The sequence below is a fragment of the Myotis daubentonii genome, chromosome 18, assembly GCF_963259705.1.
Source record: "Myotis daubentonii chromosome 18, mMyoDau2.1, whole genome shotgun sequence".
NCBI classification, from domain to species: domain Eukaryota; kingdom Metazoa; phylum Chordata; class Mammalia; order Chiroptera; family Vespertilionidae; genus Myotis; species Myotis daubentonii.
In genome coordinates, this window is record NC_081857.1 from 20265178 (window position 1) to 20279228 (window position 14051).

At 45.9% G+C, this 14051-nt stretch overlaps 1 long non-coding RNA gene across 1 annotated transcript; it reads left to right on the forward strand.

Moving 5' to 3' along the window:
- The first annotated feature begins 7222 nt into the window (after positions 1-7222).
- Positions 7223-12336, forward strand: LOC132220643 (uncharacterized). The gene is made up of 3 exons (XR_009449832.1): positions 7223-7310; positions 10664-10742; positions 12224-12336. It is a non-coding gene; the product is annotated as an uncharacterized LOC132220643 (long non-coding RNA).
- Positions 12337-14051: the final 1715 nt, after the last annotated feature.

Below are 14051 nucleotides of genomic sequence, written 5' to 3' on the forward strand. Positions count from 1 at the left end.
GCCCATTCCCAATTGCTTAGCTGACTTCACTACTTCCAGATGTCTAATGAATTCATTTGCCTATAAAGACCTTTAATCATCGAACAATACCTCACATTTAACGGGCCCCTAGTTGACAAAGCCCTTTCACAGACAGTGTCTTACAAAGTCCTCACAACAGGCAGCAGTAAAGCACGTATTCCCATCCCCGTTACACACCCATGGGAACTGAGACTCAGAGAGAAACTTACATTCCTGCAGCTGACGTGGCCTAGCACCAGGCCTGGGACCATGTTTGTTCTGCTACACCCTCTCCCCTGTTCTTTTTCCACTAAAGATGCTGAGACAAGTTCCCAATCCCTGCTCAGAGTAGTGAAAATCCCAATGATGGGTTTTCAGGCCCCCACCCTGGGTCTGACTTCCTGCTCCCTATTCCCCAGATTTTTCATTCTGCTCAGTCCTGAGAACCCTGCTCCCATTTTCACTTGACCCGCATTTCAGCCCTTGCTTTGGCAGCTGCTGAGCAGAGAAAACAAGTTCAGAGTGTGCTTCTGGGTCCTATTTGAGCTACATGGGGTATCAGTTTGGCAGGTCACCTTCTCCTGGCACCGGGCTAAGGACCCTGAGATGACAAGGGACAGGGGAGGGACGATTGGCTGGGAACTGAATACTTTCAATGCATGTTTGATTCTCATTTCCATTCCGGGCTCCTCATTAGGCCACCGAGGCAGCACCAACCTGTTCCTCATTTTGAGTTGGCAGGGCCACAGCCCCATTAGTGGTAATATGACCCAGCGGGACTCCAGGGAGAGGAAGAAGGCTGAAAGGACTGGAGTTTCTGGTCCAATTTTTTTAAAGAAAAGAAGAGAATGAAAGACCCACAAAACTTAGAAACACTCTCTTCCCTTGGCTCGTTCACATGGAAATACAAGTCTGATGATCGTGGACAAGGAGGTGATGACCCCAGGAGCAGGGATCAGCGTGACCTTCAGTTCCTCTGCTCTAAGCCCTCGTGCCGGCAGGACTCAACTCTTGAGCCACCAGTGCCAAATGGGGAGACTTTAATGTCACGTCTTTGGACACTTGGCAGAAAGAGGCACAAGTGTCCCAATTACTAAACTCATAAGCACTCAAGACCTCAAACAGCCCTTCCTGGTGCACATACTCCCAGGGTTGGGTGCTGGGAAAACTCATCAAGCACAAGAAGCCCCTTTGATTGCTGTGTTCATGACGTGGAGCAGAAAAAGGATAGCAGTAGTGACGTTGGCAGTGGCTGTCAAAGGTTTCTCAGAGGGCCATACGCTGGGTGGGTATGAGGTTTGGGCCTGGTGGGTGTCCAAGTAAATGTAGGGAAAGGAAGCTGTGGATCCTGTTTCTTGAAACTTAAAGAAACAGGTATTGAAACAAGATCAATGTTTTGCAACCTGAGCTCTTGATGACAGAGGTAGACAGCAGCATCACCTCTGTTATAATCCATTTGCTTGTTATGTAATCTGTAACCATGCCTGGCTTGAGCACAGCATTACAGACAATGCATGGGAAAACACATGGAAAAATTGGTTTCAGTGGCACAACTTTCCCCTACATTCCATTGATTCTCAGCCCACCCTATAGCCACTTAGGAAGGCAGGCAGGGTGGTGTTAACCCTCACATCTTACAAATAAGGAAATTCAGTCTCTGCAAGTAAATGATTTGGCTATAATTAGGAGAGTTAAGACTCAAACCTGGGACTTCTTATCAACTCTAGTACTTCTTCCAGGAATTCACTTTCTAGAAAGATTTCAAGCTAACCTTGTGGTTAGGATTGGGAAGGGGCATCAACTTTGGGACTATGAATAACTCAGGTTGAAGGTAACTTGCATGACAAAGGCTTCCTGAAGATCCAGCAATTGTCAGACTTTCTTTAAGATACCTGAGCTGAGGCTCTCATCTCAAGAAACAGTCTAATATTAATCCAATCGAACATAACTTGTGCCCTTCAGTTTGACTTTCCATACATGGTTCATTTTCTGCTCCCCAGCTGGCCTCCAGATTTCAAATTCCCTTTGCTCCTCCTTCTATGACTGTTAACCTCTTTCTTTTCTTTCCTTGTGTTTATTGTCTTTCTTGCTGTCCTCTCTTTTTTTTTTTTGCGGGGAGGGGGGCAGAAAATAGGTGTCCGTTGGCGGGAAGAAACAAAGCCATTCAGTGAAGCCACATATACGTGGATGTCCTAAAAGCACTGGGACTTCTCATAGCACCACATGTGACGTATCTGGAATTCACTTACCCATCAGGTCAGATGGCTATAGAGCTGCACCTGCCTGCATATGACCTCAGCCTCCTAGAGTTTTGCCGAGGGGATAGAGGGGTTTAGAAGATGGAGATCGACTCATTTTACAAATGTGGACCCCAAGAAGAAAGATTTATTTGATGTGAATCCTGAGAAGGAGTTTATTTACTGAGATGAACTCTCCATGGTCAATCAAGGGCCCAGATTTTATAAATAACTAGAAGCCCAAAGCATGAAATCAAGCAGCCCTGCCCACCTGCACTATAATATAGATAAGAGTCTAGGGGACATTTGCTGACAGGGGTTTTCATGTATTTTGTCTACGGGGAAGAAACTCTGACTCAACTCTCAGCTTCCTGCACCATGTTTACTCTGTCTGAATCAACCACTGCAGGAAAGCTCTGGTTTCCTCTTTCAACCAATGGACCGAGACCTGCCCTATCCAAGCAGAATTGCACAATGATATCCTCATTCACATCTCTACTGACCAATCAGACTGTATGAATTTGGAAACCTGATTTGCATAAAATTGGATCAGTTGGGAACTTGGGTGGGAACTTGTTCTAAAAAAGGTGCCTCCCCCCCCCCCCCGCCCACTTTATCTCAGCTGAGCGCACTTTTGTTTTCTACTGGAGGCTGCCTTTCCCCCAGTTTGCAAATTATTTCACCTGAATAAAGTTTCTCCTTTCTGAATCTTTTTGGGAATTTTGGTTTACACAAGTGAGAAGTGATTTCCCCAAAGTTACATGGATATTCAGTGGCAAAACAGAGGCTCATTTTACTTGTGTTATTCTCTTTTCCCCTTATCATATGTAAGATTGAAGGATTGAGAGGAATATTCAGCTTCTTTTTACATGGGAAAACAAATCATACAAGTCCATATTGCCAGAACAAAAGTAAATGAAATCAAGACTGGCCCTAGCCAGTTTGTGGATAGAGTGTCAGTCAGTGGACTGAAGAGTCCCTGGTTCGATTCCAGTCAAGGGCATATATCTGGGTTGCAGGCTCAATCTGTTGGGGCACTTGCAGGAGGCAACCAATCAATGTGTCTCTCTCAAATCAATGTTTCTCTGTCTTTGTTTCTCCCCGTCCTTTCCACTCTCACTAAAAATCAATGGGAAAATATCCTCAGGTGAGGATTAACAACAAGAAGAAGAAATCAAGACTGTCCCTACCACCCTGACCGGTTTGGCTCAGTGGATAGAGGGTCCCAGGTTCAATTCCAGTCAAGGGCATGTACCTTGGTTGCGGGACACAGCCCCAGTGGGGAGTGTGCAGGGGGCAGCTGATCGATGTTTCTCTCTCATTGATGTTTCTGACTCTCTATCCCTCTCCCTTCCTCTCTGTGAAAAATCAATACACTATATTAAAAAAAAAAAGACTGTCCCTACCAAAACTTTTCATGGAGAGAATCATGAATTTCTAGAGGTTTTTTTCCTTAAGTTTAACTTTTAATGGTATATTTGGTTACTTTTTAAAATAACTTTTTATTATAAAATTTTATATTCATTGTAGAATATTTAGAAAATATAGATATGCCAAAAGAGTGAAATTTTAAGATTTTATGATCTCATACCTTCAAAATATTCAGTATAACTAACTTGTTTCATTTCCTTTCCAGACCTATACACATGCTATACATACATAGGCACAGCCCCTCCTCCACTGCATTACATTGTACAAACAGCGTCATATGTTTGTGTTTAATATACCAGTAAATATTTACCCATAACATTATTCTCACAACTGATTTGTATTCCTTTGTATGGTGTTCTATTAAATAATTAACCCATCCCATATTGTTTGACTATTTAAAAACTACAATAAACTTCCTAGAATGTTTATCGTAGTTAATTAACTACTCCAGAGATCTCTGAAAGTCTGAAGCAGTGTTTTCCTAAAAATGCTTATTTCTAACATGTTGATATTCAATAGTAGCGAAGGTATAGAAACTGTCCAAGATCTTCAAACCATCATGCTGAAAATAACTTGGGGGATGACTGAGACAAGTCAGGTTGCTAGAAATTAAACTTTAATAATAAAGAGCAGCATGACCCATAAAAATGGTATTGCTTTAGGTATTCACTGCTAAGTGAGGGAGGAGGCAATGTGGTGTTGTATGAAGAACTGGTCTGAGACCAACAACTTACCCCACACACAATCAGCACCATTATATTTCCCTTATCTCCCCAAGGTGCCCTTTTTAAATATATATATATATATTTTATTGATTTTTTACAGAGAGGAGGGGAGAAGGATAGAGAGTTGGAAACATCGATGAGAGAGAAACATTGATCAGCTGCCTCCTGCACACCACCCACTGGGGATGTGCCCGCAACCAAGGTACATGCCCTTGACCGGAATCGAACCCGGGACCTTTCAGTCCGCAGGCCGACGCTCTATCCACTGAGCCAAACCGGTCAGGGCCCAAGGTGCCCTTTTTACATTTATTTTTCTCTTCTATGTTGACCTTCATTAGAGAATAAAAACTATAGAGAGGTTAGGAATTATATGCATTTTTGTCCTGGGTTCCATGACCCACATCCTCCATCCTACCCCCATTCATCAGGGCTGGCCCCATGTGACAATAATAAACCGAGATAGACCCTGGTCAGACAGCTCAGTTGGTTAGAGGGTCATCCCAATGTGCCAAGGTTGTGGGTTCAATCCCTAATCACAGCACATACAAGAATCAACCAGTGAATGCTTAAATAAGTGGAACAACACATCGATGTTTCCCCCTCTCTCTCTCTGTCTCCTCTTCTCTTCGGAAGGAAAGAAGGAAGGGAGGGAGGGAGGGAGGGAGGGAGGGAGGAAGGAAGGAAGGAAGGAAGGAAGGAAGGAAGGGAGGAAGGAAGGAAGGAAGGAAGGAAGGAAGGAAGGAAGGAAGGAAGGAAGGGACTAGTATCAATAAACAGGGAAGAAGGCTGGTGAAGACACGGTAGAGAAGATTTGAGCACAGCCCCTGGAAGACTGGCCAGAGATACAAGTCAGCAGAGGCACATTCCCTTTGTTGCCTGAGACGAGTTTAACACTGTTGGTTTCTGCACCATTCATCAGTTGTCAAATGTATGAGCATAATAACTTCCTTGAGTGACACACTTTGTAGCCCAAGTGCGACAAAACTGCCTTTAGTATCCCAATCTAAATGAATACATTTATGAAAAATGGTCACTTCACATTAGCTTCTTTAGGCTTCTTTGGAGCAATTTTGGTTTTCTACTGCAACCTTTTCAATTCATAAAATCCCTTGCTAAGTGACTGGTTTAGGTGCCTGATTTGGGCTGCTGGTGAGAACTACCAAGGGATGCAGCCTGCCAGCCCTCCCCCTCTTCTCCCCACAGGCCTGCAGTATGGGCCTCCTCCACTTGGGGTCTGCATTCCTTTCCCAGCACAGGGCCTGCCCCAGGTAATACCTAAAGCAATACCTCCTTCCAGAGCACTCTTTCCCATGGTCCCTGATGTCTGTGTTCTGAGATAAGAGTAAGTCTTGTGCTCCATCCCTTGGCGGAGCACCTGCTTATCACTAGGCAAGGCAAGTATCATTGGAATGTTTCAAAGTGCTGCTAAACAAATTCCAACGCGGTCCAGATCACCTGGCTAAGCTAAGCGTCGGAGTGCCTGCCAGCCCTGGCATTGACAAGCTCCTGGAGCAGGTCACCAGCTTCAGTGGAGATAAATGTCAGCTTGTCCTTTTGCATTGAACTCAGCAAGCTGACCAGGAAGAATACAAGCACCACAAGGGCAGGGATTTTTGCTTGTTGTGTCCTCTAACCTACCCCCAGGTACACCTGGAGTGCTACCAGAACAGTCCCCAAAAGAGTGCCAGGGACAGAGTTGGTACTCAAGAAATGATTTTTAGAAAATTGAGTTAAAGTTTTCTTAGACTGAGCAATCTGTTCTTGAACTTCATTATAAATGGAACCATCTAGTATGTACTCTTTCTGCATCTGCCAGATTCTTAAACTCGAAATGTTTTAGAGACTTATCCATGTCATTCCCTGTATTAGTGGTTTGTTCCTTTTGATTATGTGTAATATTCCATGTGTGAATATTCCACAATTTGTTTGTTGATTCACCTGATGATATTTGGTTATTTCCAGTTTGGGGCTACAATGGATAAAGCTTCCCGAAACGTTCTTGTGCAAGTCTTTCTGTGGGCACATGTTTTTATTTCTCTTGGGTAAATACTTCAGAGTGAAATTGCTGGATCATAGGGTAGGGTTTACTTTGCAAGATTCTGCCAAACTAGCAATAAATATCTATTGAGCCCTTTGAGACATATCCAAATAAGTTGTTCTTTCCATTTGAAATACCCTTTCCCTTTCTTCATCAATTATAGTAAACTTAATTTTCAGAAGTTTGCCATCTCCTACATAAAGACTTCCTTGATTGCCACAGATGTATTCAGCAATTATAATGTTTAGCAGCTACATATTGCATATCTACTAGGTTCCTTGCATTTTATTATTTTCTGAGGCTCATAGAGGTGAGAATCAATCCTTGTCCCCAGGAAACTCACCATGTAGTGGAGAAGACGTGATAATGGAGGCAAGTGAGGTGCGCACAGGAGGCTAAGGGACTGCAAACACATAATTCAGTCTGAGCAGTTTTTCTAGGACTGGACATCTCAGTTGAATCTAATAGTTGGTGTGGAAAAAGAAGAGGACATTCTAGGCAAAGAAAACTGCAGATGCAAAGAGAGGTGAAGGAGCCGGCTTCATTTAGGGACAAGTGGGTCCCTGAGGCTGGGGCGCTGGGTGTAAGTGCGGGCCAGGGGAGGTACGAGGGAGGCAAAGTGGGGTACTGAACAGCCAAGACCCAGATCACAGAAGGCCTTGAATCAAGCCATATTAAGGCATCTGGACTTGACCTCGAAAACAATGGAGAACCACTGAATGACCTTAAGCGGAGGCGGTGACATTATTAGAATAGATCTTCCCCCCCTCTTCCCAGCTTCTCCACAACAGTGGCTTGACGTTGATCACACCACTTGTTTCAGTCTGCCCCTTGCTGCTGTGGTCTGCGCGCCTGCCTCCTCCCCATCTGACCCGCAACGTAAGCCTTGTGACTGTCTGTGGGTCTACATGACGCCAGGTTGCCCGTCGGCAGACGTGTATACTGTAGGCAGTAGTGCTTTGTGGGTGTTCGATACAAAGGACTGAACATGACTTCCTAGCCCAGTGGTCGGCAAACCGCGGCTCGCGAGCCACATGCGGCTCTTTGGCCCCTTGAGTGTGGCTCTTCCACAAAATACCACATGCAGGCGTGCACGTACAGTGCGATTGAAACTTCGTGGTCCATGCACAGAAGTCGGTTTTCGGCCCGGGCGAGTCTATATTGAAGAAGTGGCGTTAGAAGAAGTGGGGGGTGTCGTCAGTCTCGGTCGGGCAATGGGATATGCAGCGCCCTGCGATTCATGCACGAGTTGAGGATGGGAGAGTTGGAAGGGGTTGACCTCAGCGAACGGTACCTCAATCAGATTGAGGACGTTTTTAGTTTTTAGCAAAGGCCAGCTTAGGAGTACCCTAATTAACTTAATAACAATGTACCTACTTATATAGTTTAAGTTTAAAAAATTTGGCTCTCAAAAGAAATTTCAATCATCGTACTGTTGATATTTGGCTCTGTTGACTAATGAGTTTGCCGACCACTGGTCTAGACCATCATCACCCTCGGGGTTGCTAGACTGAGATTTAAGGAGGGTGTTATTTTCATTGAGGCACAGGTTTCATTGAAACAGATCTCATAGGAAAGTTCTGACTCTAAGATCAAAGAAAGGGGGGGGGGAATCACACACAACTAAGAGCCCTCCCACCCAGAGTCCCACAGAGGTATTTTGGGGGTGTTTTGCAGCAAAAACCTGGTTGCATTTCTCTGGATGGAATTTCCGTCTAGTGAACAGATGGCATTGTTTTCATATGAGGAGCAAAAGAATGTCATGTACTCAAACACTGAAAGCCTAAGAAAACACACAGAGCAGGGGCAGTAATTCGAGTGGGGAAAGAACAGGATAAGTCAACAGAGAGCTAGACTCTGTGTGAAGCCAGAATCCAGCCAGCCATGTGGTCTCTGCAGGGGTGTCGAAGTTGGGGCTGCGTAGGCACTGAGGTGGTGGGTGCTGCCGAAGTGGGCCCTGGGCCGGGCTAGGGTCTCATTTACAAGCCAGCTAAGACATCCTCCCTCTCCTTAGAATGTTCCTGTTTTGCGGGTGGCGCTGAGAATTCAGAGGTGAATCGAGACAGTCCCTGCCCTCCGCGGGCTTTCAGCATGATGGCAGAGACAGTCTCATGAAAGACCTGCACAGGAAATCAGCACAGAGCCCCTACCCCAGCCTGGAGGAATCAGAGAGGCTCTAGGACAGCGGTTCTCAACCTGTGGGTCGCGACCCCTTTGGGGGTCGAACGACCTTTTCACAGGGGGTCGCCCAAGACCATCGGAAAACACATATATAATTACATATTTTTTTGTGGTTAATCACTAGGCTTTAATTATGTTCAATTTGTAACAATGAAATTGGGGGTCACCACAACATGAGGAACTGTATCAAAGGGTCATGGCATTAGGAAGGTTGAGAACCACTGCTCTAGGGGAAGGTGACTTCTGAGCTGAGTCTTATGAGTTGACTGGAAGCTGGCCAGGAGGGTTGGTAAAAAAGGCAAAGTAGAGGACAAGATTAAGGGCATTCAGGACCAAGGGGACAGTGTGTGCAAGGGCAGGGGTGTGCCAGAAGCAAGGTGAGTATAGGGACGTCATACAAGCAGTTTGGCATGGCTGAAGAAGGCCGGGAGTGGCAAAAATGTGGTCAGAGATGCAAGCTGGGGATTAGAAATATCTGAATATAGGGAAATATCTGAGCACAACATTACACAAGTTCATTACACAAATTACTTCTCAAACAAGGTGCACCCTATCAGTAAGCCTGTGTACAAGGTCGAGACACGGCATATTTGGTGACAGAACCACAATACCAAGATCAACAGGCTGCACAAGGAAGAATTTGTCATCTATTTATTTAATCTAAACACATACATAGAGCACGTGCCAAGTGCAGGAAGCCCCATGATGAATGCCATATTCCTAACAAAATGACCAGCACTAGGCACTCTGCCCAAGGGGATGGCTCTGTAGACAGTTTGTTGAATGAATAAATGAATGGTCGGTTTGGACCCTTGCCCAAAGACCTCCCAGTCCATTGGGAGAATCAGAGAGATAAACCAGTGATTATGATATCAAATGATTACAATTAAGATAGAGCTGGAAATTCATCCTAAAAATGTCTCTAAGAATGAGCAAAGTGAAACAAGCAAATGAACAGACCTTCCGGGTGAAAGACAGTAGGGACTAGTGGGGACTGCAGCGAGTGACTAGAATGTGCTCCTTCTAAAGGGAACAGTTGCTTCTCAACTCCAGGCAAATAAGGATCAAACAATGCTGGACACTGGTGAAATGTCACTGTCTAGCTTGGTTGCTCCCTCACACCCAGGGTTCCAGCATGATCATCCTGGTACCTACATGGACGTGATGCCATAGAGAGAGGCAATTGTTAGCATGACACAAGGCCTTTCTGGGTAGACATGGCATGGGACACCGTGACCTGCATTATCAGATGGGGACACCATAACCCTCACAGCCAAGAGGGCAAACAGTGCCAGGCACTGCCAGCAGCCAGGACCTTAGCCATTAGGCTCATGTGCACCTGGTGAGGGCCTGACTTGAGCTCAATCCCCGGCCTTCTTGGTCCCAGACTGGGCTCCAGGGCAGCTCCTCCCCCAGAGAGGACCTGCGTTGCAGTTGCCAATGCCCTGACCATAGGGATCTGTTTGGGGCTGTTTGCTCCACAGAAGGAACAGGAGATTGTAGAGTGTCAGATTCCTGCACCCCTGCCTCCCCCACCACATAAAAGCTGCTGAGCAAACAGAGAAATCAAAGATGATTATAAGCTGCTGGAAACCCGCGTGCTTCCGCCTGGCTGCATCCCCTGCCAAACTGTTATGTAAGCTACAGCCCCAACTCAGGCAGGGAACCAAACAGAGATGCCATTGACCGGCTCATGACCGTGCACGACCACTCATCACCCACAGCTTTCCTCAGATCCTGGCGCACCTGGAGCAGACCTGCCCCAGGGAGGGGAGGGCCACAGCACAAGCTTTCCCATCTGTGTTGGGATTTCCCTCCGGTCCCAGCCAGCTCCAGGCCTGGGCGGGTCAGTACTAGGAATTTACTTTGGCCTGATTCCAAGTGACTAAGACTGTCAAGCTCTGACATTCCGGGGTAGGTGCATGTTTTTCACCCTCCGAAGTGAGTAACTCTCTTAGGCTGAGCAAGTAATTCCTGGAGCCCACAGTGACCTTCTGGCCAGAAAAGACCTGGCCACACTGCTCTGATGACCGCTGTTTATTTCTATGTAGGAAATATGGGCATTTCCTTCCACCCTAAGCCACCTACAAGGACTTAGAAGAGATTTTCTTTGATATGTCAGTGACTTGGGTGAGTGAGCTGAATTCTAGGGCTTTATTTTCTCCTTTCTGCATCATAGGATGCAGAGTGAGGAGCTGGACTGGAGTATTCCTCATACTCAATGGCCGCTACAGCACCAGAGGTTTTAAATGTGAATTCCAACTTTTAGGCATGGCTATAATTATATCTGAAATGAGGGCCCGGCTATTTAGTGTCAGCAATGTTCAGGAGCTTATATGTTCACTAAAGGCCCCGTGCACAAAATTCGTGCAAGGGGCTCAGCCCTCACAGCCACAGTGGCTGCCTCGGCCCTCATAGCCCTGGCTTCATCCGGAAGGTCAGTCAGCTGTCTGGTCTAATTAGCATATTATGCTTTTATTATTATAGATATCTATTCAACCCTGGGCTTCCTTTTCTCTCCCTTTTGTAGTCTTAACTGACCAAACTCTACACAAGAGGTTCAAATCTCATGTAGAAGAGGCCTGGACTTTGGAGTCAGAGAGAACTGTGGTGGTGATGTAGCTTGGTCACTCAGAGGCTGTGTGACCTGGTGCCATAGCCTAAACCTTGCTAAGTCCTTGGAATCTACCAGCTTCCCTTAATTTTCCTATGTCCTGTTAGAAAAGCACAAGGCTTCTAAGGAGGCTGGCTCTGGCTTTAGAGAATGGCTGATGGCGTCCACTCCCATTTGTTTCATCCTGGGAGTGGGAGTGAGTGAGCCCGGCATGTAGCTCCTGTCCGTGATTGGGAAGATTGCCCTAAGAGTGAGGAGCTGGACTGGAATCTTGGGCTCCAGGCCTTCATCTCTTTTCCTAGTAGCCCTGCAGGGAGCCCCTCGCAGGCTAGGGGCCTGGGTGGCTGTTCATCCCTTTCTCCCTCCTGATGACCTGGGTGCCAATCATGTAGTTGATGTAGATACCTCTTCCCAGGAAGATGGCTGGTAAATCCATATTCCTTCCAAAGGCATTTGAAAAAGCTCATATTCAAGGAGTTGCCTTTTCTAGATCCCAATCCATAGAAGAACCAATCAGTAAGTCCCTGAAGCCTGATAAGAGAAAGGGTTTATGGGGGCACCCCAGAAGCACCATTGCAGGGAGAGAACAAACTCATATCCTGAGAACAATTTTTACTAAGTATTGCACTGTGACTACACCATGAAAGTAATAAATCGCTCCCATTGAGCCATCCTCAGGCCTCAATCCTCTTCCTCAGGGAAGCTTTGCTTCCCACTGCTTCAAGGTGACCTCTGGCTAGGAAATGAAATGTGGGTCTGAATTCAGGAAAGTTTGGCTTCTTTCCTATGGCCCAACTATCCCCATTCGGGGGATAAAACTGCTGCTACTAGAGACCAGTGGCTTCTGGGAGTGAACTCAACCACATCCTGCTGGTTTATTGGATAATAAATTCATGTGGACCAGCCTAAAAAAGAGTTTCAGTTATTAAACAAGGGGTGTGGCTGGGATGGGGCTCTGGGAATCAAGCCTTTTTGAGCATCTTTCTCCTTCTACCAGCTTCTGGCTTCCTGCCTAGCTATCCCACCTTGGACCAGAAGCCTCCACTGTGAAGCATCTTGCTTTAAGTGGTTCACCTTGAAGGTTTTTTAAAACAGTAGGGAATGAGCTGGTAAGGAGTGGGGTTTGGGAATCAAACCCATAGAATCACACTTCTGCTATTTCTAAGCTGTTGCTTTATCAGGCCTTATTTTTCTCACCCATAAAATGGAAATAATAATAGTATCTACCTCACTGAGTTGGTGTGAGGATTGATTAAAAATATTTCAAAAGCAGTTAGCACAGGGCCGGTCATATAATAATAGTATAATGGTAGCTACCATTAAGTTTAAAATGTGAGGCCCCTTTGAAAAGTAACTGTCGTCAATAGATTAGTCATTGAGTCCTAACTGGTTTGGCTCAGTGGATGGAGCGTTGGCCTGCGGACTGAGGGATCCCAGGTTCAATTCCAGCCAAGGGCACATGCCTGGGTTGCAGGTTTAATCCCCAGTGTGGGGGAGGGCATGCAGGAGGCAGCCAATGGATGATTCTCTCTCATCATTGATGTTTCTATCTCTCTCTCCCTCTCCCTTCCTCTCTGAAATCAATAAAAATAAAAAATTTAAAAAATGTTTAGATTAGTCATTGAGTGATCTAGACCAGTGTGATGAAAAATAGCTTTTCCAACAAAGATCAGTTTCAAAGGTGAGTTGGAGAAGATAAATAGTTATGGAAGCATAAACTTAATGGCCCGAAATATTCTTTTCAATTGGAAAGAAAATGGGTAATTAGAGGGACTGCTGATGTGAAAACACGTAAGGAATTACCCATGGGCTTTCTCTGCTTTGCCATTCTGCTTGAAGAATCAAAACATTCGTAGATGTTTAGAGCACTAAATATCTCTATTAAAGGTATTGTTTAGGGAGAAATGATGTCTAGGGGCTAGTTGGGAATATTGTGGAGCTCTACCCCTGCCCCCCCATCTACATCTCCAGATCCTACTCACCACATCCCTCTCACCACTTCGCCCCACACTCCAGCCACATGGAACTATTGCAATGTATGAAACACGCAGGCTCTCCTGCCTTGCATGCCCTTGCATGCTCTCCTCCTGCCTGGGAGCACCCATCCCTTCACCTGACTAGCCAGGTGCGCTTCAAGATTCAGCTCAGGTAGCACCTCTCCGGGAAGGTCTTCCCCAGCCACTGCTATTGGGGTTAGACAGGCTCCCAGGCTCCATGCTCAAGGCCTTTAACACATTGTGTCACCTGTCTTCCTCGTTCTGTTGTGAGTACAATGGTACCTGGGACATGATAAATGGCCAAAAAGGTTAGCTAATGCTAAGGCTTTGGATTCTTCTGTCCCAGGCTGAAGTGGAACCCATTAGAGGAGACACATGAATTTGGTGAAAGGTGACTTTTTATACTTGGAGCATAAATCAGAAAATTTTAAACGTTTCTCTTTCAAGGGTAGAATTAAAGACAGTGTAGGACTCGGTGGCAACATATTTCGTGCAGTGGCTTCCATCCCCAGGGCATGAAACAATGACAGCCTTCGGGCAGTTTTCCCAGGTCAATGGGGATTCTTCTAAAAAAATTGCTGCTTCCTTCCACTCTCCCAGGAATGCCTGGCCGGCTCTGCCATCTTCCTAATGCATATAGTGTCCATTGTGATGGACTCAACTGAGGAAATCAAATAAAGCAACTTCTTCGAGGTCACATAATGACCAAGTTTTGACGTTAGGAGCCAGGCCCACCTGTCAGATTCAGAGCATGTCAGCACTGTCTGTTCTTACCTGGCACCTGTAGGCTCGGTGACCAGAAGGACGGAGCCTCCCGGGATGAGGCTG